This window comes from Parambassis ranga, chromosome 22 (assembly GCF_900634625.1).
Source record: "Parambassis ranga chromosome 22, fParRan2.1, whole genome shotgun sequence".
Classification (NCBI taxonomy): Eukaryota; Metazoa; Chordata; class Actinopteri; family Ambassidae; genus Parambassis; species Parambassis ranga.
In genome coordinates this window covers 1740942-1768401 of record NC_041042.1, presented here as the reverse complement: position 1 = coordinate 1768401, position 27460 = coordinate 1740942, and the positions used below count along the sequence as shown (strand labels likewise).

The following is a 27460-nucleotide window of genomic DNA, read 5'->3' as shown; positions in this document are numbered from 1 at the left end:
AGGCGGACATGTTTGGAGCAGACGGCGGCTCGGGGGTTTGACAGTGTGTTAAGAGAGATGAGGAGGAATGCTCCAAGGAGCTCCTGAGGACAGCAGGGGAGCGACCACGCCTCAGCCTCTCTGCTGGCGGCGGGCCCTCCGACTCCTCCCAGGGTTAGGGCCGAGTCCACATGTTCAAACGGAGATGAAAGGCCCTCGGTAGGAAGGTTGGCCGGTGCCAATACCCGCCGCCTGCCAAGCGAGCCCTTCTCAACGCGCTCCGCCAGATGTTCCTTACGCTGAATATTATGCTGCTCCTCGGCTCTCTGAGGAGGGAGCCTCCGCTTGACCCCTTCACATCAAAGTGTGGAGGAGGACTCAAAACAATGAGCAGTGTGTGTGTGTGTGTGTGTGTGTGTGTGTGTGCAGAGAGATGGAGTCAATGATTTAGGAAGGTAAGAAGTGGGTTGGGTGCCGTGCAGAGAATAGACTGAGCCCACACCCACATCCGCTCACTAACAATCCATCCACTGGACTGGAGAGTAAACTTTGAATGTATGTAGGGATCACCTGCAGGTTGCTAGGCAACAGGAGCAAGTCGCCGTGATAAACAGGAAGTCAGACCAAACAACATTAGTGTGACCTGCAAGCGTTCAAAGATGGCGTCTTCTGAAGGATGTGTAAATCAGGTGTAAAACCCAGTTTAACTAAGGTTAACTTAAGTTAGTTAAATAATTAAGAACATTTATTTTTTAAAGTAACATCAAAATAAAGATGTTTTAATGGTTGCCTCAATAATCTGACTGTCCTGAAGGCAGCATATGAAGTTCATGTAGGTAGCCAATCAGACGTCACCTGAATGTTCATCAGCCAATCAGACATCACGTTCAGCCTGCTGTTTACGGAGGAAATCTACGCGTGATCCGATTCACTTCCTGTTTATCTGGCGCTAAGCAGAAGAGCGAAAACACTGAAGATAAAGATCGTTTGGCGCCGTGTTACGTCAACTCAGGAGGACGTCGCGTCGCCGTTGTGGTGTCGGAACCGGGTGTTTACCTCATTGGTGAGAGCTACTTTTTTTTCCACCGATACCTTCTTTGCTAACGACTAGCCGCTAAATGCTAACGCCCCCCCCCCCCGCAGATCGGAGTGGACATCCAGAGCAGTGACGTCATCGGTGTTGGATCAATCATGCAAACCAGTGAGTGATCGTCAGCTGCCGACAGGTTGGTTGTTTAACACTATAATGCTATAATGCTATAATGCTATGGGGTAGTAGCTGCTAGCACTTAGCCATCGTGTCCAGCAAAGTGCCTTCAGTGCCAGTCAGGTGTTATGATGTGTATATTGATGATTGATTGATTGATGATGTGTATTATGATGTGTGAAGGGAAATATTTTAAGCTTCTGAGCAAAACCTGGGTATGAGTTTATTTATTTTATTGTTGCTACATGTGTGGTTTGCATCTTACTTATCTGACATATTTGTGTTTACATTTATCGAACCCTTTGATTTTTATATGAATAATATCAGAATGTGCCAAACATCCATGTCATTCATAAAATCATACACCAGCACTTTTCTTTGGGAATATGGACGTTGAACTTTTTATACTGATTATCAGGCCTGGTTGTAAATGATGTTGTACAACAGAGACAAAACTTCATGACAGACATCAGAGATTAGTCCTGACTTAAAGGTCGGGGAGGAGATTTTGAAAACTCAGTGAGAGTCAGCCAGATTTTGAAAGTAAACACACGCCCCCTTTCTGTCGGAGCTCACCCCGAAGCCACGCCTCCCAACCAGTCTGTGACTTCGGCCATCGTGCACGTACCTCGAGTGGAAACGAGTGACAACCAAGCGGCAACCTTCGGGGCTCAAAGTGGAAGCCCATGCGGAAGTGTCAAAACTTGTAATTCACGCTGCAACAGCTGGGGGTTGGCTCCAAAAGCGAGTAATTTCCCATAGACTCCCATGTTAAAATGGCCGACTTCACAGCAGAAAAGAACATGTTTACAGCCTGGTACAAAAAATCACTGTGGTCTCAGATGATAGGTTCTCTTCTAGTGTCGATTGTACGGGGGGTGAATTTTTTTACAACTCACTCGTTTCAATTATATTCGGACTTAAAATTACGCCTAATTATGGGCGTTGCCGCTTGAGTGACAGACAGTTGACGTATCACAGCGTGAGTTTCCTGCTTCCACGATCGCCCGCCCCCCTAAACCCCCGCTCGTGCTCCCCCTCTTTGTCCATATTCGGAGTTTTAATTGACGTGACGCTGCCAACATGGCGGTGGTCATCACGTCCCGGAACCTCCCACTGAGACTCAAAACGGCTCTTCAGAAACAAACGGGTGACTCAAACGGGAAGCTCTGTCCATAGTTTTTACTGTCAATGGTGACAACCAGCCAACTATACGCGCAGGGTCCACCCGGAGGATTGGCTGATGTTTTTAGTGTTTTATAGCTTCCACAGATGATTCATATTCTTCGTTTTAAAGCGAAACTGCCGAACTAATCGGTTGCTATCGGACTGTAAAGAGAAGTTACACTAATTTAACAAGAAGTGCATCAGAATGAAATCTCCGACCTTTAAATCACCAGAGATCATAAGGCTCTTTGTGAGTGCAGATCAGGTCCTAAAGAGGATCGGTGGACTTTCCTGGTCTGTCCACATCCTTCATCATTTGTTGATCTTCTTCACATTTTTTTCCACATGAATCTGTATTCGAACGTATTGTAACAGCACATCCAAGTGAACCATGCTTCAAGGACCCCAGCTACTGGCATAGTTGTCAGTGTTGTTGCCTGTTGCTACTTAAATACTGCCCCCTTGTGGGGCACATGCAACCAAATTAAAGCGGGATTAATGTGCTTAATGGATAGCTGGAGAATAGCTGCTGTTTCCTACCAGCGTTTATTTTGTTGTCAGTTGTTACAGAGTGGAGACTGTAGGTATTTTTCCCTCACTCATTTTTCGCTCACCTCCTCGCCATCAGACACGCTGTTCTTTCTTAGTCTTTCTTAGTCTGTTTTAAACTGCTGAAAGTCCGGCAGCACTGATACAATCAATGCTCAGATATCGCCACATGTCTTAGATCTGTTGTCTTTTACTTGTCCGGGTTCGGGTCACATCCCAGGGTAGCCACCTAAACAGGGAAACAGTAACAGTTCAGGACGAACAAGGCCACACAGGACACCATGGTGACACCTGATGTTATGGTGGTAAAATGTTAATGTGGTAGCAGAGTAAGCCCAGGTTTTAATTAACTCTAGTGCCATGGAAGCTGTTTCCAGTGGGTGAGGTAAAGGTATCCATTAGTATAAAATGAAATCACCACAGGTGTCTTTATGCACTTTAAAAGCAGGCAGAGCTTGCAAAGCTGATTATAATAATAAAGGTTTTCAACAGTAGGACCATTAGACTGCGGCTGCTGCTCATCCAGACACCGAAGGCTCTGAATGAGCACTCAAGTCAAACTGATAAATAAAGGCAGAGGAGGTGTTCACTCACCGTTTGACTGATTGCCTTTTGAAATCTGAAGAGTTTGATGCGGCACGCCTGGCTTACATGCGCACCCCCCAAGGCTACGCATTTTATCGACAAGCCTCAACGCAGAAAGGAACGCCATAACTCCCGATATCCTCCACCTATTCATCACAGCAAATGGACTGTTTCAGAGCAGCTCACACAGCATGAAAGGCGAGCGGCTCTCTCCCAGAGAGGCCACAGAAAGTGGATCTCTTTGTGTTACACTAAAACACATTATCTTACACAGAGGTGCGTGCCGCATGCTCTTCATTTGTCAGGTGCCGTAGGTGAGGTTTTTTTTTTAATGCTACAAAAACAGCCTGAAGGAAGGTGAAAGGAAAAGTTCAGCTACGGTTGACGGCTGTAAACGTCAAAGTGCGGTTTCTGCGCTCACACGTATAGACTCCAGCTTCACAGCGTGTCATCGGAATCAAAAGAGAAGCTAAAAAAGCTGCTGATAAACTGTTCCCCAGGATTCTACGAAACACATCAATCTGTGCTGGCAGGCAGTGTGTGAACGCACTGTTTTTATATTTCACATACATATAGTTTTATATTTCAAATGTTGCACACGTTAACCAGGATTTGTGGAGGACTGGGGGACCGTCCGGCTGGATGTGGATGTGCTGACTCATGTGCTGCAGCAGGGTTGCGTGCTGCAGCTTTGGATAAAGTATCAGAGAAGCGATGCTGGCTAATGATGACAAAGTCAAAGATGCAGAGGGGCTAAAACAGCAGAGTCGCTGAGCCATGGCGTGCAGGGCGGTGGTGGGTGGGTGGAGGCACAGATTTAGACGCAGGGTTCAGTTTTCTGAAAGGGAGCCACGCTGCACTCGCCGTTGACGTGCTCACTCATAATGAGAGCTGATTCGAGACTTAATCACGCATTAGGCCTTATTGTTGCACCTCCGGCCGACTGATGACACAGTGGTCCGTCCATCGCGCTGTCTCAACCCCAGACCGCCCCGGGGCTCGACCTCACAGCGTGCAAATGGCATGACGTAAGGTCCGGCTCACGGCCTGCATGCATGTCATTGTGTGTGTGTGTGTGTGCCGTACAGGCTGAAAGGTCATGAAGTCAGTTTGTACAGCCAGTCAGGCCTATCATTAAGAAATGAGTTTTACATTTGTAGTTTGTATGGAAGTTGTGGAATCGGGTAGGACGGTCAGACATCACAGTTCATCCATCATTGAGCTGAAAGTGTGCGACCCTGAATGTTGTCTGCTGTCAGTGAATCAGCTCACATGCTGAGCTAAGTGTGTCCCTTGGGGACGGTTTCCAGCTCCTCCGCTCGTCTCCTCAGCATTTCTTCCTCTCTGATCTGTCTCGTTTGTGCCTCCGCGGGCGGTTCTTCGTTCTTTCCTCAGAATCAGCCTCCCTCTGCAGGGATCTTGTTTGTGCCAGGTGCCTCCCCTGTAGCGCCTCGTTAGCACCCGTCCTCGCTGAGTGATGTCAGGAGAGGTGTTGGGCAGTCATACGTCCTCCTGTCTGTCAGGCCTTTGCACCACAGTGCCACAGCACAGTGTGATCAAAGGCCGATGGAACGATAAACCAGGCTGCGTTTCAGCTAATGATCAGAAAGTCTACCCTCAGGATTCTGCAGGAGAATCAGCATTTTAAATCAGACGTGTTGAGATCTGTCTGATCCAGAAGATGAGCTGCTGTCATTCCACGACTCTGTGACTTAGGATTGTTTTTAGCGTGCTTCTGCTTGACTTGAAGGATTAGCGGCACGGTTCAGGGTGGAGGAGGCTGGGCCGATGCATCCTTTGAACCCTGTGCTAAATTTCACAGATTTCTGAACGTCAATCTAAAAACGCTGCTGTTTTTTCACCCACAAAACATCTGACAGAACAGAACAGCTCTGACCTGAAGACGCTCCATCCACCCAGGAGATCTTCACTTTAGTTTTACTGCCATTTCCAAGCATCATAAAACAGGGCTGGTTCAATTTTTACGCATACTGGCTGCACATAAAGATGGACGAACCTTCTGCTTTCTTCTTTCTTTTAAATCCAGTTCTTCATGAGACCCTCCAGAGTCAAAGAAAGTCTTAAGTCTTCATTCAGACATTCATTTTGGCACATCAAATATTACTCATACCTGTGAGCATCTCCAAATATATCCAGATTATGAACGTGTGTTAAATATAGCTGCTAAAAACTTGGCATAAACGTGAAAACATCACATGACATGCTAACCGGGTGGGTTTCAAAGATCATGAATATCTTGTGGTGTGTGTGTGTAAGTCTTGTGTTGTTGTCCGCTGAGGGGGTGCTGTCAGTTCTTTCAGCAGCGACTGTTGGTTCATACAAACTTTTCTGGTTGTTGTTATAATTGTTTATTTTTTATAAAAGTGACTTTCATGCTCACATTTTCATCACAAAGACACAAAAATCCTCTGAAGGCAGGCTAATTGCTACATGCTAGCTTTCAAAGATGATCAGCAGCTTGTTTCGTTGGTTGATTGGTTGACTGACAGATGGTTCCTCCAATCAGCTGCTCAGTTTTCTGTCCTTTACAGTTTTCTTGGGCGACCTCCATGATGGTTTTGTGGATGATAATATGTGGGACGTGTTCTGGATGTCAGGACTTCCTCCTTTAAACTCAGACTTAATCAATCAAATGAGGAAGGAGCCATCGTGGATCTGATGAACGCAGCGTCTGAGTGTCTGGCCTGAGCTGTGCCTCACTGATGGACTGTTTGTCGGTTTTTTATTCATGGAATCACCAAACCTGCCATCCCAGCTTCTGAGCAGGCGTTCCGAACTTTTGTTTAATCTGTATGTGCGACCGCAGCAGCTGTCAAAGTAGAGGAGAATCCGTGTATAAACAGGGCTCGGCCTGACAGGGCAGCACGACCAGCGCATAAATCTTCCTCAGCTTTGATGTCCGACAACAAGAGCAGACCTGTGTTTTTCCACCCTGCCAGTGAAACTAAAGATTCTGGTCCAGGACTGTTTTCTGCTGACGGCTCCTCTCAGAGAAAGCCTTTGAAGCCAACACCTCCTCTCACAGCCCGGCTGTCCTCCGGTCCCGGGTGGATGGAACGGGTGGATGAAGGGTGGGACGGATGACTTCTCTTGAAAGCAGAGCTGCTCTGCTCTTCAGCTGAGTGGCTCCTGTGAAGGGGCCTGCAGCCGTCAGACGGAGGGGTTAATGGGCCACTTCACCTCTGAGTTTCCAGGTCAGATCTCCAGATAGAAATCAGCTCCGAGACACAGAGACACAGCCGAGGAGGAGACGCTGAGGAAGGAGATGAAGCACAGCGGTTCATCAGAGCAGACTGCACGGATAAAACCAGATTTATCTTAAAAAAGATGAAGGCTGTACACCCAAACAATCCAACAGGAGCCCAAGGTACAAATATATTCAATTATTATGTCTTTATTATGTCTTTATAAAGCCTTTAGTAATGCTTAATTAATGCAGTGCTGCTGTTGGTGTGTAGGCAGGTGAATTTACATCTGCCTTTCAATACAGGTCAGTGCTGCTGTGCCACATAAATCACTCGGCTGCATCTTCTAACTGCAGTGGAATTTTAACGCCTGCTGTAAATGGATCCATGTGACATAAATCATCTTCCTCGGCGCTCCTACAGGGAAACATGTGGAGCCCGAACATCCCACTGCTACAGAACATGGGCAGAGAGAGGAGGAAAAAACAGTGCTCGATGTAAATCAGGACATATTTCTATACTTCCTCCCCCCCGATTCCTCCTCCTCCTCCTCTTCCTCCTCCTGCAGCCATCCCACACCTCAGCCTGGCCGGTGCAGGCAGGCATGTCGGTGCGCTGGCCCGCGCTTCAAAGCCCGACTTCAACCAGAGTCTGACACAAAGAGGGGCCCAGATGCTTCTTGTGGAAGTCCAGCAGAGTGCCAGGAGATGCAGCCGGAAAAACAGTCCAACAGGTCCTGGTTCTGTCTCTATGTGGACACACAGCACACAAACACATTATTTAAAGGAAGCCTTCGGCCTCACTGCACACAGATCTTGTTTGAACCAGCTCTGGAGGGCACACAGCAACGATGCTTCCTCAGTAGGAGTCAGTCCTTCAGTAGCAGCTGCCTTAATGAGAGCAATAATGTTACAGGGAGCCGCCATCACTTTGTGACTTGAATTTGATTAGCCTTACTTCCTCCCGGTGCATTCTGGGTGTTGAAGTCTCTCATGGAGCAGGAACATCGACAGCAAACATAAGAGAAACTCAAAACATCCCAGTCATGGTTTTTGTCAGAACATTTTTGCAGCATTCAGTCATCTCCATCTTTGAAGTGCTGACTGAATTCCTGAAAACAGATCAGGCTTTGAAATAAAAGGCTGAGTGGATCCAGCCCTCCTCTGCTGTGGACCGGGAGGATGAGCAGACCGACCTGCCACTGATCATCAGTGTGTGGGAATCAGAAGCAGGTGTGTGTGTGTGTTGTTGGTGGAAGGTGGCGGTGTGGAAACCGGAGCTGCAGCTGAACAATGTGCTGCTATCAGATGGTGCTCGACCCGTTTTATCGGCTGTCAGTGAAACTGGGGTGCACTGTAAAGAAAATCTGAGTAAAGTATGGCAGCTGTGGTCGCCATTTTGACATTGATACATTCTTTTTTGAGAGATGGTCCAGAATATGGCAACGTGGCTTCAATCAATTCTTTGACCTCTTATTTGGTGACATTGATCTGTCTGTATGGGCCCTGGTCCAGCCCCGATCTGTTCATTGCGATGCTCAGACTTGTTTATTGGTCCATGTGTGAACAGGAAACACGGCAGTGAGGAGTGAAAACATTACAAGCCCGCATGGCTGCATACCTTCTCTGATGCCCTCCGCCATAACAGCTGGACGCTCGGCGTTAGCATCACGTGTCATCATCTGTCTTTCCCTCTTTACATCATTTAATATGTCGACCTTTGACCCCTCAGAGAGGGTTTTTGCAGCTCTGCTTACATTCCTCAGATCCAGCAGCTGATTCTCAGTGTGTGTCTGACAAGAGGTGCAACGAATGTCGGGACGACCTCTCTTATTTAACATAAACATACATCTGTGTGTGTGTGTGTGTGTGAGACATACCATGCCTGATTATTCATGCTGTTAAGACAGTGGCTGTGTCTAGAGAGTCTGCAGCAGCTGTTCTTTGAGTGTGTGTCTGTATTATCACAACTGTGATGTTCAAGAACTTACGGTATTAAACCTGACTCACACACACCGACTAGACGCAGGTCATGTGATCACACACACACACACACATGTCTCTTGAAAGGTGACTGTATTTCAGAGATGCATGTAAAGACTGCAGCCAGCATTGTTTGTTTTTAGCATAAAGATGCCGCTGCCTTGGTGTTCGGACCTCTGCACAGCTCTAATCCCGTCTCACATCACACTATCTGCACAGCAGAGGATTATTGGTCCTGTTGGTCCTGTTTAGAACGGTAACCTGGAAACAGGATGGAGCTGAATCTGTCAATCATCTGCACAGACAGAGGATTAGTCACGTGAGGCTGGGCGGCAAATTAAGTTTGCAGGTGTAAATGAAATATGTGTGAAACAAATGCATAAAAAGAACAAAGATGTACAGTTTCTACAGTTATATAATAAAAATAATTTAAAAAGACAAAAGTTTAAATTAGCTTTAGGTCCATGCTGGCTAGTTTAGCTCTTACTTTGTGGTCATAGCCATGATTTAAAATCTCAAAGTGGCTTCAGAGAGAATACAAAGGTAGTGGGGTCCAAACACTCTGCATTATTATTATTATTATTAATAATACTACAGGGCTCTCAGTGTGCTTCCTGTTGTAATCCAGGCGTTGCTCTGACACGTCCTCCTTTATTTACATATTTGTCAGTCCCACTTTAACATTAACATGTGACGACAGAAGCAGTTCGGCGATGTGGGAACCAGGATTTTCTTTTGTTTTGCATCCAGAAAACAGTCATTAGATGTTTGTGAATCAGGTGAAACCATGATGAACACCAAAACCACATAATCGCCTTTACTTGATTGTTTATGAGACAAAACTTCATCATGTTTTAATCTTTAACCAACAGAAAGGGCTTGTTGTCTCTAAAATATCCCTGAACATCCATCAATTATTCTCTCTTCAAAAAAGGCCTCAGACCGGAACGTCAACAAGTCAAATGCAGGAAGATGATCCAGTGCGTGGGAGATGTATTTTTGTATTTTATCAGGGATTCGCTGTCTTGATCTAATGATTACGGTCTGACTGACTGGTGGCCGGCCAACACAAACCTCAGGGTTTACCGTGATTCATGGCTGATCGTCTGAAAGAAGCTATAAGAGGCTTTTGTCTGGCGTGTTTCAGGATAAGACGCTGATTTTTAGGACCCGCAGCTCTGTTTACCTGAAGGGACCTGTTCTGTCCTCCGCTACAGGGTCACATGGAGGATAGAGGCTATCCCAGCTGACAGGCGAGAGTCTGCGCACATCCTGAACAGGATGCCGGTCTATCACAGGGGTTAACACAGACTACCAGTCACAGCTCCGGCCAAGTTAGAGTCATGCGTGTCTTAGGTATACATGAGGAAGATGGAAAAACCCCCACAGACAGGCCAACTGTGTTTTGTATAGTTTCCTTACATAGTTAACCGATTTGATTGGTTGACGCTACAGTGACTGACGGATGATCTGTGCCAGGTATTCTTAGCACAAATCATGGAAGGTCAAGTGACTTTCACTTTCCTGGGATGACCTCCATTATGCTTCTTTGCAACAAAACATCTGAAATCTCATCATCGTCTCAAAACTTATCTTAGTTTTTAGGTCATTTTTCATCAGTACATCGAATGACACGATTTGATCGGTCTGATCTTCAAGGTTTGAGGATTCCACACGGAGAGTGTATGAGTCCTGCATGCCAGTGTTGGAGAGAAAAGTGTTGTCAATGGGCCATGAAGAAGTCTGGAAACCTACCAGTCGCATATTTTCTGTCAGTGTCCATACAGCAGTGTGTCAACAGTGTGTAGGAGATGCAGCATAATTGGATAAATTCTACAAAGGCTTGTATTAATCTGCTTGTGAAAACCTGCCAAGACAAAGCGCTGCATCCAAAGGACGCCGGCGAAGACTTTAAATCAAAACCACCTTTTCTCGGCAGGTCGCTGATCCTCAGTGAAAGAGCAGGACGACTCAGTGTGACAGAGTCTTACCAGTGATTAATACTCTGAGGTGTGCTGCTTTGTTGAACATTACTGTCAGCGGGTTAAACACACGTCCCTGCCTAAACACGCCGCCCTCGCCATGCCTACCGCTGCCTGTCCGGGCAGACAGCAGGCGAGCACGTTGAGACGGGGAGCGTTTCACTGTTGGCGCAGCATAAACATCTTTTACACGTCGCCGCGGGGCCTGTGCGCTATTCGGGTGACTCAACAGAAGAACCTGCATGAGTGGGCGATTTGGCTCTTTGATGGAAATGAGATGCTACTGGTGGCACGCCCCGCTCTGGAGGTTTCACTGGCAGCTTCCTGTGCGGAGAAGAAAAGAGCTCTGAATGCTCCGACCTTTCATCCTCATTCCCTGGAACGAGTGTATTTGAGGTCACATAATTCTGCATTGCATTCCTGAGAGGTTATCGATCCGAATGATAATTCAGGCATAAAAGAATTCTACAAATGTCTGCTGGCATTTTCAGATATTCAGGTGAAACCAATGGCCTTTGCACTCTTATAAGATAAGTGACTCAGTCACAGGATTATCTGAAAGAGGACTGGATGAGACGAAGAGCGAGGCAGACATCACATTTCCATTCATTTCACTCTCATTTCAGTGAGTTTGGAAGAGCGAATAGTTAACCAGGATGTGTCACAACTTTTAAAGAGTGGCATTGTTTTCCACGCTTGATGCAAAAATGGACAAATTTAGCAACAAGCAGATTCACCAGGAGGTTTTGGAGTCTTTTTGTGAAAAGATGTTTGTAATTTATATAAATGTCATGATTTTAAAATGTCAGCTGGATTCTTTGTAGGTCTACTCACACTGACACAACAGCGCCCCCTCTCTGACTCCCTGAGTGTAAATTGGTGGAGCAGATTTCCCACCAGTGCCGACCCGAAGCCACAGAGATTAAACTGTGGGTTTTCTTAGTTTTTAGTTGAATTTTTGATATATTGGTGTTAAACAGTCAGATGTCAGACCATTGTCTGCCAGTCCTTGTCATTCAGAAGTTCCCAGAGGAAGCGACTGAATCAGCCTGACGTGTGGTTTGGAGGGAGAAGTTCCCACCTTTGTGCTCGTCGCTCTGCCACTCTTGTTCTCTTTGGTTTTCCTTCAGAAAATGAATGAGCGCTTCCTCCAACATAAAACTGCTGTTTCTGGTGGTTTGGTCGGTAATCATCGCCTCTCAGTTTATGAAGATTTGCCAGAAACCGCTCACAGTTCACTTTCTCTTCTCTTCGTTTTTAAATCTGGATGAGCTGGAGACCAGGCCAGAGCGGGCGGAGGCTAGGAAGCCTTTTCAGTGAGCTCTGTTGTACATATGGGCAGAATGTTTCAGCATCTCTGTGTCAGAGTGTTAACATGTGTCTCGTCAACATTCCAAATGAAGTGAGTAGTGAATCATCTGCATCAAACAGCAGTCTGAGCACTCCCCTGTCCATGTGTGGCCCAAAAGAAACTGGATGCTGCAGACAGCGACTCCACCAGCTGTCCCTGCCCGGAACCAGGCAGCCCTCATAGTCGTGATGTCGCGTTAAGCCCAGAAGTCCATGACAAGTGTGCAAAGTGTGGGTGTGTAGTTCTTTTGCTGCTAATGTTTTGTTGCGTGGTATAACAGAACACCTTCAGAGGTCTTGCAGACTCGTGCAGGCCTCAGCAGGTTGGCGCTGTTTTGGCAGGACATGATGGTCATGATGGTTTGTCTCACTGAGGTGTGTGTCTGCTAAAGTGTTTAGAAAACCTTCTCATGCCATCCACACTGAGAAGTGAAAGTAGACTTTCATGAAGCATTTTTTGGAACGTGAATTTTTTTTTTTTTGTGCACAAACATAATCTCAAGGTGACCAGGAGAGATTCCTACAAACACAGTCACGATAACGGTGTGTGTTCAGTGTAGTGTAAACACTCGCTGTGTTTAAAGTTAAGGTCTGTTTCACCTCAGGACTGATAGCTAAAGCTGCTGAAACTCCACATCAGAGGCTGTACACTTGTTTATTTCAGAAATTTGGACATTTTAACGGAGCTCCATGAGGACTGACTCACTATTGGAGCCAACGCTCAAGTGGACATCGGAGGAAGTGCAGTTTTGTGCAGTGAACCTTTACAGGTCCTGATTGTTTTCAGTTCTTGAACAAATACAAAGGAACTGGTGAGGTTTCCAAACTTCTCACACCTGTTAATGCTCTTCACTTTTTTAAATTCTGATGCTTAACATCCAAAACTGTTAGACACGGTTTATTTATGACAGGAAGAGAAAAACTTGTGTTGTAATTCTAATATTTAGATTTTATTTTAGATTTTAAGACATCATTATCCCTGCAGTTACACTCAGGATACACACTCCATGCATTCAAAGATGAGCGTTAACACATGTATGACTGCATCTGTGTTTCTCATGCAGACACACACACACACACACCTCACTGTGATTACAGCGCACACTCACACACACCCTTTCCTCCCTATTATTATCAGCACTCTATGGCACCAAGCTCCAGCTACCAGAAGACCAAAGCACAGAACCCTCATTACTCTCTCAAGCTAATGCAGAAAAGACCACCTGTGTGTGTCCCTTTGTCTCCGAGAGCGTCTGTCCTGACCTCAGAAATGTCTGACACACACACACACACACACTCTGTAGCAGTGGGTTTCCAAACGTTGTTTGAAAATCAATAAATGGCAGAGAGTCAGACGGTGTAATTGTCTCTACCCTGCCAGGAAAATGATTCTGATTCACAGTAAGTGATGTTTAAGGCTCATGTGCTTCAGTTTCAATTTGATAAATAGCCTCCTCGTTTCCTTTCTAAGTGAGAAAATGACACCCAAACAGAACATCTGGCAATTCTGTGTGTTGGTTGTAACTCTCCAGCATCACCCTGCTTCTTCAAGAAAAGGAACTCAACTCAACTCAACTTTATTTATAGAGCACTTTAAAATCAACCAAGTTGGCCAAAGTGCTGTCCACAAATACAAAAGCATATAAAACACATGAAGATAAAAGAACAATAAAAACATAGTAAAAACATAAAACAGTATAAGTCGACATCTCAGACTGAGTTAAAAGCCAAAGAGAAAAGGTGTGTTTTCAAAGAGGATTTAAAAGAATGCACTGGGAGCCAATGAATGGAAGCTAAAACCGGAGTGATGTGCTCAAATTTTTTGGTACCTGTTAAAAGTCGGGCTGCAGCGTTTTGAATTAATTGCAGATGAGACAGCAGCGTCTGGCTGAGCCCAACATAAAGTGCATTACAGTAGTCAAGTCTACATGAGATAAAAGCATGGATTAAAACCTCAAAGTGATGTCTTGATAAAAATTGCTTGACTTTGGCTAGTTGTCGTAAATGATAAAAACTGGACTTGACAACTGATTTGATCTGCACATCAAATTTCAGACCACTGTCCATTTTTACCCCCAGATTTGTGGGAAGGAAGAAGAAGAACAGTCATATGACCGAGAGTCAGATTTGCATTCTGGTGCCAATCAAGTCCTAAATGTTAGCAGGAGCCAGTGAAGCTTGGAAGAGCCGCAGAGCTGTGGAAGGCCATGAAAATAGTGTTGATCCAGTCTGTTTGATGTAAATATGTGCACAAGTTGTGTTTGTTGACTGCAGCAAACCAGATGACCTGATCATCCAGGGGTTGGTCGTTACTCTGGTCCAGTGAGACGTGCAGCTGTGTAAATTAAGACTTGACTCTCTAAATCTATCGCACAAAAGCAGCATGTAAATACACACAAAAGCAGAGGACCAAGGCAGCTTCCCTGAGGAACACCAAATGGTAAAAACCAGTTTGGAATTTTGATGATTTTTTTGAACAAACTCCCACTCTAGGCTGTCTGGTAGTTTAAGGAAAATGTCAGAGAAATCATATCTGGATGAGATTTCACCGACATCTGTGACTGATCAGATCCATCTGTATTCTTTCCATAAACATTACAGATATATAACAGAGCCATAAACTTCAAAATGTTCCTTTCTATCCTGTGAACAATCCAGAAATGTCGATGAAACCTTCCAGAACTTTATGAACATTCAGATGGGAAACAATCTTATCAGAACAATAGTTTATACATCATGTGCCCACGTGGCGACATCAGACTGTGACTGAACAGAAAATAGTTGAAAATAGAGTGAATGGCAGAGGGCGGATCTGATGTGTGTTTCCTGGTTTATATAAAGCTCCTCCATGTCACATAAATCTAATAATACACGGCCGCTATTATGAATGCTAAGGAGTCCTTCAAATGCACCTGACACAGCACAGAGCGCGCTGCACGTACACACACCAGTTGTTCGTTATCAGCAGGAACTCGGGTCTACATGAGGGAGGAAATGTTCCTGGTTCCCACCATAACTCAGCACAGGCCTAATCAGTAATGGTAGCGTGATGAATGGACGACTACAGTCTGCGCGGGTCTTTGTCGCGAGCAGTAAACAATGAGTCAGACTGGTGTATCTGACAATTATAAGCAGCCTTCAAGGACTTCTTAACATATCCAAACATGGTGTAAACCCCCACCTCCTCCACAGACACACACTCTTTTTGACGCCAGTCATGTGGTTTTGTGAAATGACAGGCTCCACGTTCTCACACACAGTAAATCAGACACACACACACACAGTCTATCACTGCTGGCGCTCACACTGTTTGACCTCCACCGGCCTATTCACAAATGTCAGAGTAGAGATGTGAGCGCTGCAGAAACTACAAAGCAGCAGCTTGGAGAATGATAACCTCTGAGTTCTCACGCTGTGAAAGTCACACAGAGAACATTAAACATGTGACCTCACACAGATATGAATCAGAAAGCAGCCCAACAGCTGATTTACTGGAGAAACTATGGAGGAGGGAGGAAGAGCAGCAGTGTACGAATAATACTCACAACAGCAGGAGATTTGAGGCTTTTGTGTTTTATCTTGCTCGTAGTAACGTAAGCAAGCTTTAGCATCTCGTTAGCATGAAACAAACACTTTATTACCAACCAATTTTTATCTTGTCTGCAGGAAAAACACGCCTAAACTACGAGCAGGAGCTTTATTAGAAGTCACTGAATGCATCGTTTAATATTTTGTCTCTTCACGGGTCATTTGTGAATCTTAAATTGCACAATTGTCATAAGAATTACACTATAATGAAAATAAAATGCAGAATTTACCAGACTTTAAGACTTGTGAAATCACAGACTTTAACTGATCCAGCACCCAGTGAGGAAGCAGTGGCAGTTACAGGCATGTGATGGGCAAATACCACCACCACCACCAGCAAATACTTAAGTAAAAGATTTCACACTGTCTGTTGTGAGCTGCTCCAACCACTGTGTGGCGGTTGTCTGGCTGATTAAGGGTTGTATGTTGTGGGTTAATTAGCTTCAGGTGTGTCATGTGGAAGGAGCTCCGTAGCCTTTGTATCTGGCCCTTTTGATGGACAGCTCAATAACCACCTGAATTTATTAGTTATTATTAAGATGCCATGTTGTGTTTATAGAAGCTTTTATTCTCTTTCCTTGTGGTCGCTGCAGTGACCTGTTTCTGTCCACAGGGATCGGTAACGTTTACGTGTGCAGCCGCTCCTGCAGGCCAACTCTGTAGGTGAAAAACGTCTTTCTCCCTCTGCCAAGACATAATCCTTTAAACTGTATGATACATTAATGAAGACAAATGGACCTCTGTGTGTGTGTGAGCTCCTCTGAATCTGTTTGGTTTGGTCTCCAAGCACCGAGATCATGTTTGGCTGCGGCTTTAGAACCAAACAAATACTTTTTGCACTTACGGTGCTTCTGGAGCACGCTGTTTGTTCACCTGTGACTTCTGGGTGCAACAATTGCTGACGAACCCTTCTGGAACGTCTTCTGTAAGCCCAACTAATCACCATGAAGACCTCCGGAGCTTTTTGGACACGTCCCTGGATGTGTTGTGGGTCAGCCTGGGACTTAGTGCTGATTGGAAATAAGACATGTAGCATGTTAAACGGTTATAATGTGCTTTCAGGCCAATTACAAAAAGAGAAATGTCTCCGCAGAGAACACCGACATGCTCCTGCTCTCTGTGGGTTTAATGAGATCCGTGATGTTTTGATGCCTTTGTGAGTCCGTCACAAAGACACAGGTTAACATGATGATTTCATCTCAGTCGATTAAACCTCTGTGTCTCCTTTCAGTCAGGATTAAATGAGGCAGAAAGTCTGATGCAGCTTTGGCAGGAAGGGAGAAAGGTGTTCTTTGCCAAATGAGGATGCAATCTCCAGTTCTGAGCCATTCTGTTAAGTTATGGACACTTTTTACATACAATTGAGAAGTCCTTGAATGCAACATATCTTTAGGACGAAGTCTGTTTATTGCTATTGGTAACACCTGTGTGGAAAACTATTGTGTGTTATCCTGACATGTCTGAGTTCTCTCTGCTTGTAACCATGATTGTGCTGTTTGCACAGAGGAACAGGACTTTATGCTGCACAGTGAACCATGAACACACAGTGACTGATCATGTGACAGGACCTGTTCAGGGTTCAGAGGGTTAAATGTCAGATCTTTCAGACATCAAGCTGAATTTCCCGTCTGCTAATTTAGCTCTAGAATCTCATCCATTCTGCAAATCTGACAACTTTATTGTCCATTACACGGACAACACATGGAGCTCCCTGTCACAGCAGCACGACTGTTAAAAATAAATTTAAAAGCAGGGGGTGACAGATTTACAGTACATGACATAAATAACATGAGATCCATAGACAGCATAAGAACAAACAGGTGTGCTGTGTATTGTTCACTCAGCCTCAGAGGACGCTGTTTGCAGGCTGCAGAGAAGCAGCTGGATTACAGGCTGTACAACATCAAATATGAGAAAATCATTGCTGTGCATCTGTAGCACAAAATGTCCGAAATCAGTCGTCGCTGGACTCCTCTGGTCCACCTCACGCTCTATTTTACCCTGAGGCTGGGAGCAGCAGCTCACCTCCAACATGGAGAGAGATCCAGCATTATGGATTCTGGACTACTTCCAAAAGTTTAGATTTAAGCAGGTACCCTGTGAAAAGTTGGCATCACGCCGGACACTGAGCCAGGAAGGGTCCCCACATTCTCTCAAATCTGGACTGTTGGTTGGGTCTGTGCAGGCGCAGTCTTTCCCTTTAAATGACTGATAGCATCTCACTGAGCCAATGAGCAAAGGTGGGTGGTGAAGTAGACTTCCCAGTTAGGAGAATCAGTTCTTTAGTCTTGGCAGAGCATCCAGGACAGGTCATGATTGGGCCAAGCAGGAGGGTCTCAGTGAAAGGATGGGCGGTGGAGGTAGAATGGAAATTCTCCAGTTCTCCTTGACATTGTAATAAAGACATTTTTTGGTGGAGTGCACCTTTAACCACGCAGCAGATGTGCCAGGCGAAGCCAAGAGCCCTGAAGGAGTGTAATCTAATCTGTCCAGGATGGTCTGCCAGTCAGCCCATTAGAACATATGGGACCAGCCCTTTGTGTGTGTTTGTCGCCTCACTGAATGCATGAAGAATGAACACACACACACACCTGAGAGCAGCTGCAGGTAGAGCTACACCCACTGAAGTCACGTAAACACGTTGCAGGCAGCAGCGCCATAGCAACCGCCTCTGCTGGTCGCGGGGCCTCCGGGCTGCTGTTGATGATAGCGTGGCATCATGTCCTCATGTCGGGGCCGGCGTGGCCTCAGCCACACTCTGCCGGCCTTTCTGCTGAGTAGCTCTTTAGCGTGTTAGCACTTGTTGACCTGATGTCATGTGTCAGCTATTCACCCCGAGCATTCAGACTCTGAATCACACAACTTTCCCTTCCTGAAAGATTTAAGATTAGTAATTAATTTTTAACATCAACGACCGCAGCTGCTGTGTGACTTGCTGACAGCAGAGACATGGGGGTAACAATGCAGGAGGTCAAATCAGAACTCAGAAGAAGCTGCGATGAAGATAAATCAGACCGAGGGCACAAAAAGAAGTGATTTCATCCTCTCCTTGAGTTAAGACCTCATCATTTCTGAGCTGTTTTACAAAGTTTGTGAGGCTGTGATGGACATCAGGAGGAAAACACGGCAGTGAGGGGGTGGTGATGGTTAGGGTTAGATGATTTAATGTGTAACCCCAACCACGAGTGAAAACAAAACAGCATGTGTTGTCAGGGGGACTGGAACCCTCGACTTGTTGGAAAATCACACACAGAAGCGTCACATGTGGCTGTAATGTAACAGTGTAATCACCTGTGTGTGTGTCTGTGGCTGCAAATCACAGATACATGTTGCAGTCACACACATGTTTGCACATATGAACCCATGCAGACAAACATGTGTAAACAAACCGATTTTCCACAGGGCTCTGACGCCGGCTGAAAATAGTGTGAGGTGTCCGCGCTCAGACAGAGAAGCAGTGTGAAGCTGTGGGATGTGACGAGAGCGCCGCCGTGGGTGGAAACTTCTCTTAAAGGAAAATTCCACCCACTAATCCTCCTCATCATGAAGTGCTGAAGCTGAAACTTTGAGCTGCTGTGCTGATGTTCCAGCTCATAAAGGGGCTTGTTTAAGCCACAGGTTTGAACTCAGAGCAGAAGAGACAACAAAGCTGCTTTAAAATCCGCTTGACAACATTTGATGTGCGATTATGAGCTTTTGATTATGGGTGTTTTTCATTGTCAGACTGTGGCTGTGAAGCGACCGCCATCTTCTGTCTCATTAGCTGCAGTATGATTAGCATTGTTGCTACAGCGTGAGAACGTCCCTCCACTCTGTCTTGTGTGTCTTTTTTTTGTGTTCACCTCCTCTGTCCTAACTCCACCCTGGCCTTTCATCTTCCTGTTCTCACGCCTGTCAGTACTTCCTGCTCACGCTGGCCCCGCCCCCTCTCTGACAGCTCGTCCCGCTCGCTGTCACCGCGGCATGGACTTCCTCCCCTTTTTATTCCGCCAGCCTCTAATTGGACGGAGCTTGTTTTACATCAGAAAAAGCTCTGCGGCCTGTTGGTGTGCCGTGTGTGGCGGCTGTTATTGTGAAAAGCGCTGCATGTGTTTGTTTGTACACAGTGTGGTGAGTAAAACAGAGGCGAGCCCGACATGTGCGGGTAATCGAGATGCTGCAGTCAGTATAATTAGATCCAAACGTGTCTGCGAGTGCAAGCGCTGATTTACAGCTGATGAGTTCATGACATAATCTTTCATTTAGACCTGAAAATAGCTGAACAGCTTTAACCAGAGACGCACTCACTCACACATTCAGGGACGGCAGAGGGTGAACTCATGTGTTTATGGTGCTTATTTTGGTTCATTTCCTTATACTCACTGCAGTTACTGCTCAAAGACAGCTGTGTGAAGGCACTTTAAAGCAGCGGTCCCCAACCTTTTTTGCACCACGGACCGGTATCATGTAAAACAATACTTTCACGGACCGGCACAGAAAAAAAAGTGCATAAAGAGACAACTTGCTCTTATGCTTAATTAGTGGGAGCCTTTGAGCTTTCTCAGCAATGAGGCGGTCCCATCTAGGGATAATGGGAGACATGACACCCGAAGTGTGTTTCTTATGTCCAGTCCACTCCGTAATTTTGTTTTGGCCGTCATTAATTGCTTCAGTCGTTCTTGTTCATGTTTTCTTCCATGGCTTGTCTTTTAATGCAGGGTGCTCGGTCTCGCAGTTTTGAAGGCTTCGTTTCATTTGCGAGTCTGTCGCCATATCACTCAGAGCGGACTTGGTGTGTGAGAATCACCTGTTGCAATAAATCCGTATTTTAAATAGGACTCCTGATATAGTCTTTTAAATGCAGGTTTCTTTTTCTTTGAAGGGGTATGCTCCTCTTCTTCTGTCTCCTCGTTAGGCCCTTTCCCCTTTCCGAAGAAGCTCTCCAAAGACGTTTGTTTTTTATTCATTTTTGCTGCTTGTGGGCTTAATTTTGGGGCCGTATCCCGTGACCGAGACAAGCGTCTGGGCAGGTGCTTAAAGGCACAGGCGGATGAATCTGATCGATTTATAAATGAAACAGCTGTCAGACTCAGATAATGAATAATATATGTTTTGCTCAGTCTTTCTGTGCGGCCCGGTACCAAATGACCCACGGACCGGTACCGGTCCCCGGCCCGGTGGTTGGGGACCACTGCTTTAAAGGACCATGCCAGTGTATTGAAACAGGCTGCAGTTCACCTAGAGGGCGCTGTGATCTAGTGAGGTAGGAGCTAAAAACCTGAAAAGTCCCATAAAACACTAGCATCACTAGCTAATGGCTGCTGATTGGTCAGGTTAGATTAGGACTGGTGGTGACAGGAGATCCTCCCTCGATGACAGCTGGAGTCCTCAGATGTATATCTGTACAGGGGCTGTGCTGCTGCTGGTTGGATGTGTCCAATCGTGGTGACGTCACTTTTAGATTAAAAACGTTTTTTGACCCCCCCTGAAACTAGGATTTTGGAGCTGAATCTGTCTTTCTGCGGAGACAGGAGGTCCCCACTGATTCCCAGTGTGTGACGCTGATGTCTTCATGTAGAGGCTCAGCTTTATTGCCCCTGTGTGTGTGTGTGTGTGTGTGTGTGTGACCTGCCCGGGCTATCATTAGCAGGACCTTTGGCCCTCCCCTTCACTCTGCAGCCAGGCAGCCAGCTGCTCCTGCACTCCCTCATTAGCTCCGGTCCACCTCGGCTCCATGTTACCTGCTGGTCATGTTACTGCCCTCCTCTTATCGTCACATAAGCAGCTCTAACCTTACCTCCTCCTCCTCCTCCTCCTCCTCCTCCTCCTTCTAACCTAATCTGTCTAATGTGTGTGTAAATAACACAGATAGCTTTTGTTTTACCATCAAACGGGCCCCGGCCATGGGAACCTGGTCATTAATTACCATGTGATTCATGGTTATGGCTCTGTGTCTCGTCTCGCCACTAGTCTGTCATTAAGACTTTCCCAGACTTCCCATAGCGGCCTCTCCCAGCTAACAGCTCACCCACTCACAGTAGCAGCACCTTCTCTTCCTCCAGGACGTGCACGCAGGTTTCCCCTGCACACCAACACATCTGTTCCAGCTGCAAAGTTATCAATGAGCGCAGCCACCTGGGTGTTTATGGGGGTTGTGCAGCCCCTGATGTGACTGAAAACCTTTTCATGATTGTCGTTTGGCTGACTTTAGCACTCGGCGTGAAAATGTGAGAGCTGGACTGTCACGTTTGTTGCTACCATAACTCTAAGTGTTTGTTGTTTCTGCTCAGTCTTGTGTCGGAATCGACGTTGTTGAGTGTTTGAGCACACGTGTGCGATGATTTGTTGTTGTAGTTCTGTAGATGTGCAGGCTGAGAGGGACGCGGGGCGGGTGGGGGCGCTGCTGTCAGTCTGACTTATGGCTGCAGTTGCTACATTCAGCAAGAGGTTTAGTAACAGCTACAAACTGGATGGGAAAGAAGCCAAGAGGCTGAGCAGGAGTAATCCTACCACCACCACCTGAGCTGCTCCACCACTCACTGTGTGTGTGTGTTTATGGAAGGTCATTAATGACAAAAACATCATCAGACTTTGAACTTTCTGATGGTCCTTGAATGCATCATGTGTGATGTACAGCACAGTAAAGTTTGACATGTTTTATCTGAAACACTTCATCCTACATTTTAGAAAGATTTCCATGATGGAGTCACATGTGAGCAGCAACATTCAGAGAGTATCTGTCTGACCTGCAGCTGATTTCTGTCACACACACACACACACACACACGTCTGACTGCAGACATGATGGAGTGTGTGTGTGTGTGTGTGTGTAGAGGAGTGAGAACACACACACACACACACACACACGTCTGACTGCAGACATGATGGAGTGTGTGTGTGTGTGTGTTCACACTGGACGTGTGAATACAAAGGAGAAAAAACATTAAGGTTTAATTGGAAGAAAAAGACAAATGCACCTGTTTGATGAGTGTCGGCAGAGACTGGTGAGTGGAAGCGATAATAACCAGAAAATAAAGGACGACCAAACGGAAACAAATGTTATGTTTATTTTAAGTTTAGTGTAAACCTTCATTCATTACCCTCCGAAGATTCCTCCTCTCTGTGAGACTTGATGGCTTTTTTTTCCCGCTCCTTGTTGCTTCAGCTGCCTCAGACTGTAACTTACTCTGCCCACCACACACACACACACACGTCTCCTCAGTCCAAACAGTTGCTCGCGTCACTTCAGTGAAGACGACAGCGGACTGGACAAACTGATATTGGTTGTGTTGGTGTTGAAGTGTCTCAGTTTGTTATCTGGAAGCTGAACTGCACAGAAGCTGAAAGCTGTTCCACCACAGTTTGTTTTGACTTCAGGTTTAATGTGAATGTGAAGGTTAGCTGTGAATTTATGCTCTCTCACACACACACACACACACAGTGTGAGGTTCTGGTTCCAGCAGGTTCCTCTGATCCTGTATGTGCTGCAGCCTTTATTTTTAGCCACCTCATTAAACAGCTGCTAATGATTCTTAGCCGTGTAAATGGTCTGATAAGCTAATTATTGGAGGAGAAAAACCTATTTCCATCCCACCCACGTGAACGCTCCGTCTCTGACGCGCTGCTCCGTTCCAGCCGGAGTGATTAACGGTGGAGGAGCGCTGCGTGTTGTTATTGTCCTGCAGAGAACCTCCCCACTCTGTCCACCCAGAGTGGAAACATTTAGGCTGCGAGCATGAGAGATGTGGAGCGTTGTTAGGCTTGTTTGGAATGTGTCGTCGGCTCCATATAGTTTTCAGCCTCACTTCTGTCTCATGCAGACAAGGACAAATCCAGCATCAGCTTCAGTCTGACTTTGATAATCTGCAGATTGTGTAAATAAAGTGGAAGAGGGCACACTCTGAATTAAATCGTCACTTTTACATGCACATCTGTCAGGTCTGTGGTCAGTAGGGCTGGGTATTACCATCAATTTCCTAGATCGATTCGATTTCGATTCTTAGGGTTTTAAATTGATTAATCACGATTCAATTCGATTCGATTCGATTCAGTCTGAATCGATTCAATCTGCTCTTAAATAATGAAAATATACAATACGTTGCAAAATACACGTCTTTATTTTGTAAATTTGACAGTTCACATGTAACTGTAAACAAAACTGTCTTATCCTACTGTATTAAAAAAAGTGCAAATGTAAAAAGTGCTCATATGAATGTTGCAGAAAATTGCACTTTTTACATGAAAAAATTTTAAAAAAGTATTAAATATTAACAATCGTAGACAGTCAACTTAAACTGTCACACAGAGATCCTTGTTGAGGAAAAGGAGCTCATTGACATTTGCTGACTGTATTTTCATTCGTGTCACATCTTTCACAGATGTATACATCACGGGGATCACAGTTTCATTCAGATGTTTACGCTGCACCATAACGTAGTGTGGTTCGAGCACCTGAATGAGCTGCCGGAATCCTTCAGTTTCCACTGCCGAGTATGGGCGTAAATCTCTGCAAACAAAAGTTGCGATGGCCTCTGTTGTCTTTATGGGCCACGGAGACTCTGACGGTAATGCTGGCAGGTCAGGCAGTTTCTTTTGTTTTGCTCCGGGCGGTGTACTGTCGGAAGCTAAGTTTAGCGTAGTGTGGTACCTTGTCAGGTGGTTTCTGAGGTTTGTAGTAATCCTACAATAACTGAGCTCTGATTGGCATATCTTACAAACTACCTTGGTTTTATCAAGCTCTTCGTCCTTTGTCCTTTTAAACTTGAAATGATTCCACACTTCGGATTTCATTTGGGATGGCCTGCCGAGCGGTGTTTTCCCTGCCTTAGCCATTTTGGCTGCGTGCCTGAATGACGCGACGTACGACTGCGCAGCTGCGTCATCACGCACCAGAGCGCTGAGGGAGGAAAATCACACAACACAAAAAAACTCGATCTCATGCCCTGTGAATCGATCGCAAAATTTAAATGGAATCGATCCGAAATCGATTAAATCGATTTTTTTACCCAGCCCTAGTGGTCAGTGTGCTGCAGGACGTAAGAAGAGGACATGCTCAGACATGTCAACTGAACATGCTGCAGAGGAATGCGAGGTGTATGCATGTGTTAAATGGGAGTGTGCGGCGGCGGCGGTGGCGGGTCGATGTGTAGCCAGGACGCCTGGTGGGAAGAGGATGCAGAGGCTTTAGTTACAGCACCTTTAATCGTGTTTACACGGACGCTTCTGTGACATCAGGTCTTCATTTTTCATCTGTCCTCACACACACACACGAATTTTGGATTTTTTTGTTTTGCGTTTAAAGTGTTTAAAATCACTGGAAGCTCAGGGCACAGATTCTGAAACACATTACATTTTATTTCTGTATTTTCCAGAGCAGAGTTTCTTATAAATTTGAAGTTTTGATAACATTCTTAAACCTTTTAAATTCCATGCCTGCTGAGCCAGCAGAGGCCGTCACGGCCTCCTTTCACTCTTAAGTCACACTTGTTGCAAACAAAATGCTCGATTTACGGAGGATTACCAGAGTTTCTGTATTTGTCGGGAGAAGACGTCTCACTGACGAGACAAACCAAACAAAAGCTGCTGCAGAGACGCTGATTTAAAGGCGGGGTGACCGCTCTTCATATCACCAACAGTCATTTAAAGGCCTATCCTGTGATTAAACGGTCTGATAAGCTGCCTCTAGTCCTGCCGACATGGAGCTGCAGGGTTCAGCGTGAAGCTGGACGTGATATTAAAGTGCTGGCTGGTGTTTTTTGGTCATCCTCCTCTCTGCGTCTGCACCTGCTGACTGTGTTTCCCTCCGTGACGCCACCGTCGCCAGTAATCACAACCTCCCATCAACCGGCGTAAACAGACATTAAGCTGCTGCCTCTGCACTCTGCACTTATGAGATTGAGCCTGGACGCAGAGTGTACAGTAATTAGAGAGATCAGCTGGAAACACTATTAAACTGATGGCTGGAGCGCCCCCAGGTGGTGGAGCGAGGTAATGAAAGCTGAGCAGGTACTGCTGCTCTTATTGTCTTATTCTCGATGGGGAAAACGTTGGTGTCCTTAAGTCTCACGTGGAGGTCAGAGGTCAGGAGGCCGCAGACGGTCTCACCCCAGCTGATTTACAAGGTGTGAAGTGCAGAGAAACGTCTCACAAACACATAAAAGTGCAGAAAACAACAAACATTTAGTCGGAAACATGATTTAATTATCAGCTGCTGACTCTTTGATGTGTCCACCTCTCCCCTGCCGAGCCCCCCCGTGATTGAAAATATGTGCGTGTCCTTTGAACTTCGCCTCGGACTGGGCTGTGTGGCCCCTGAGGGCCTCCGTTTGTTTAGCTGCTGATCAAGTGCTCCTAAATGGAGATGTCTGCTGCAGTGTGTGGCTTCAGGGTGGGAGACGGCGGCAGCCCCAGGAGGGGTGATGAATGGCTCTCTGCCTCCCCCATTTGCAGCTGATCACCTGTTGTTTGGTCACAGAGAGGGGGGGGGGGTCTGCAGGCTGGAGGTGTGTGTGTGTGTGTGTGTGTGTGTGTACTTAACCTGCTATAACTGTGAGGACCAGTGAGCTTTTATCTAAAGTGTGTGTGTGTGTGTGTGAGACAAAACGACATCTGAAAATGTCAGCATGCATCAGCTGATCAACCTCTCCTGCCTGGACTGAGTGTGTGTGTGTGTGTGTGTGTGTGTGTGTGTGTGTGTGTGTGTGTGTGTGTGTGTGTGTGTGTGTGTGTGTGTGTGTGTGTGTGTGTGTGTGTGTGTGTGTGACTCCCCAGACAGGTGCTATTAACCCATTAGAGAAGGAGAAGTTGGCATTAGAGGATTTATGGTATTGGTTTTGTGTGGAGAGACTACAAGACTTGGGGTTAAACCAGAGTTTGTAGTTTTTTTACCACCTTCCTCAAACCCTTTATGAATCTTGTTGTTGTCGTTGTTGTTGTTGTTGTTTGTACATATGGTCCTAACATGATGTGATTGTGCAGATGTCCTGGATGCAGCTGTGTTCTAGCAGTTGCTAACGTCTCGTCTTCTTCGCCATGTTTTGTTGGCCGTACGTTGCATGCATGAATCCAGCTGCTGTCTGAAGTGTTTATTCAGAAATGTGTGTATCTTCCTTTTTGTGCGTCTGTCTCCGTCCTTTTGACGGGTTGTTGTGTTGTTTAGCTTCTCTGCACAGAGTGCAGTTAACTCTCACAGCGCTGCAGTGTGTAGAATCACGGTGAGTACAGTCAGGGTGTTTGTTGGAACTGAAGCAGCTGCAGGATTTGTCTCTGAGTGACATCACCACAGACCAGTCCTGCGTCTGTTGTGTGTTCATGTGTCTAAACTCTCAGATCAGAGACAGGAAGAGCATCATTATGCTCGTAGATCACAGGAGCCGTGTAGGTGATGCGTCTTTTAAGTTGGATTTTCCCTTTAAGCCCGGTTAGGCCTGCACCTTACAAACAGCTGTAACTCTATGATCCATGAGCGCTTTGTTCCTCTTCTTCCAGCTCCTTTTGTTGTCTCCAGTGTGGCGGAGCGCATCATCTTCACAGAGAACAACAGGACACACAACACCATATCAACGCAGCCCTCCATTGTCTGCGGTGCGGTAAGGCGATTCTGCCTGTCATCATCAGCAACAAAAGCTAGCGGCCGCCTTTGTGCTGCTAACAAGTGTCGTTATTCAGACCCACAAAACCCATCAGTCAGCTCAGACAGAGGTGGGGAGCAAAACCTCCACAGGTGGTTTGAAATATTGAAAATCTTTCTGGAAAAACTGGGCCAGCCCTCTAGTGGACACTTAGGGAACTTCAATTTCTGATACTTTTTGGCATTTAAAACTTTAAAGCTTACATCTGCAACAAACTTTTACAGCCTTTTCTAGGTTACCATGGTGACAGGCTGAAC

At 45.9% G+C, this 27460-nt stretch overlaps 1 long non-coding RNA gene across 1 annotated transcript; it reads left to right on the top strand.

Moving 5' to 3' along the window:
• The first annotated feature begins 800 nt into the window (after positions 1–800).
• LOC114427941 (uncharacterized) lies at positions 801–27460 on the top strand. Its single transcript, XR_003669489.1, has 3 exons — positions 801–1042; positions 1123–1205; positions 27061–27460. It is a non-coding gene; the product is annotated as an uncharacterized LOC114427941 (long non-coding RNA).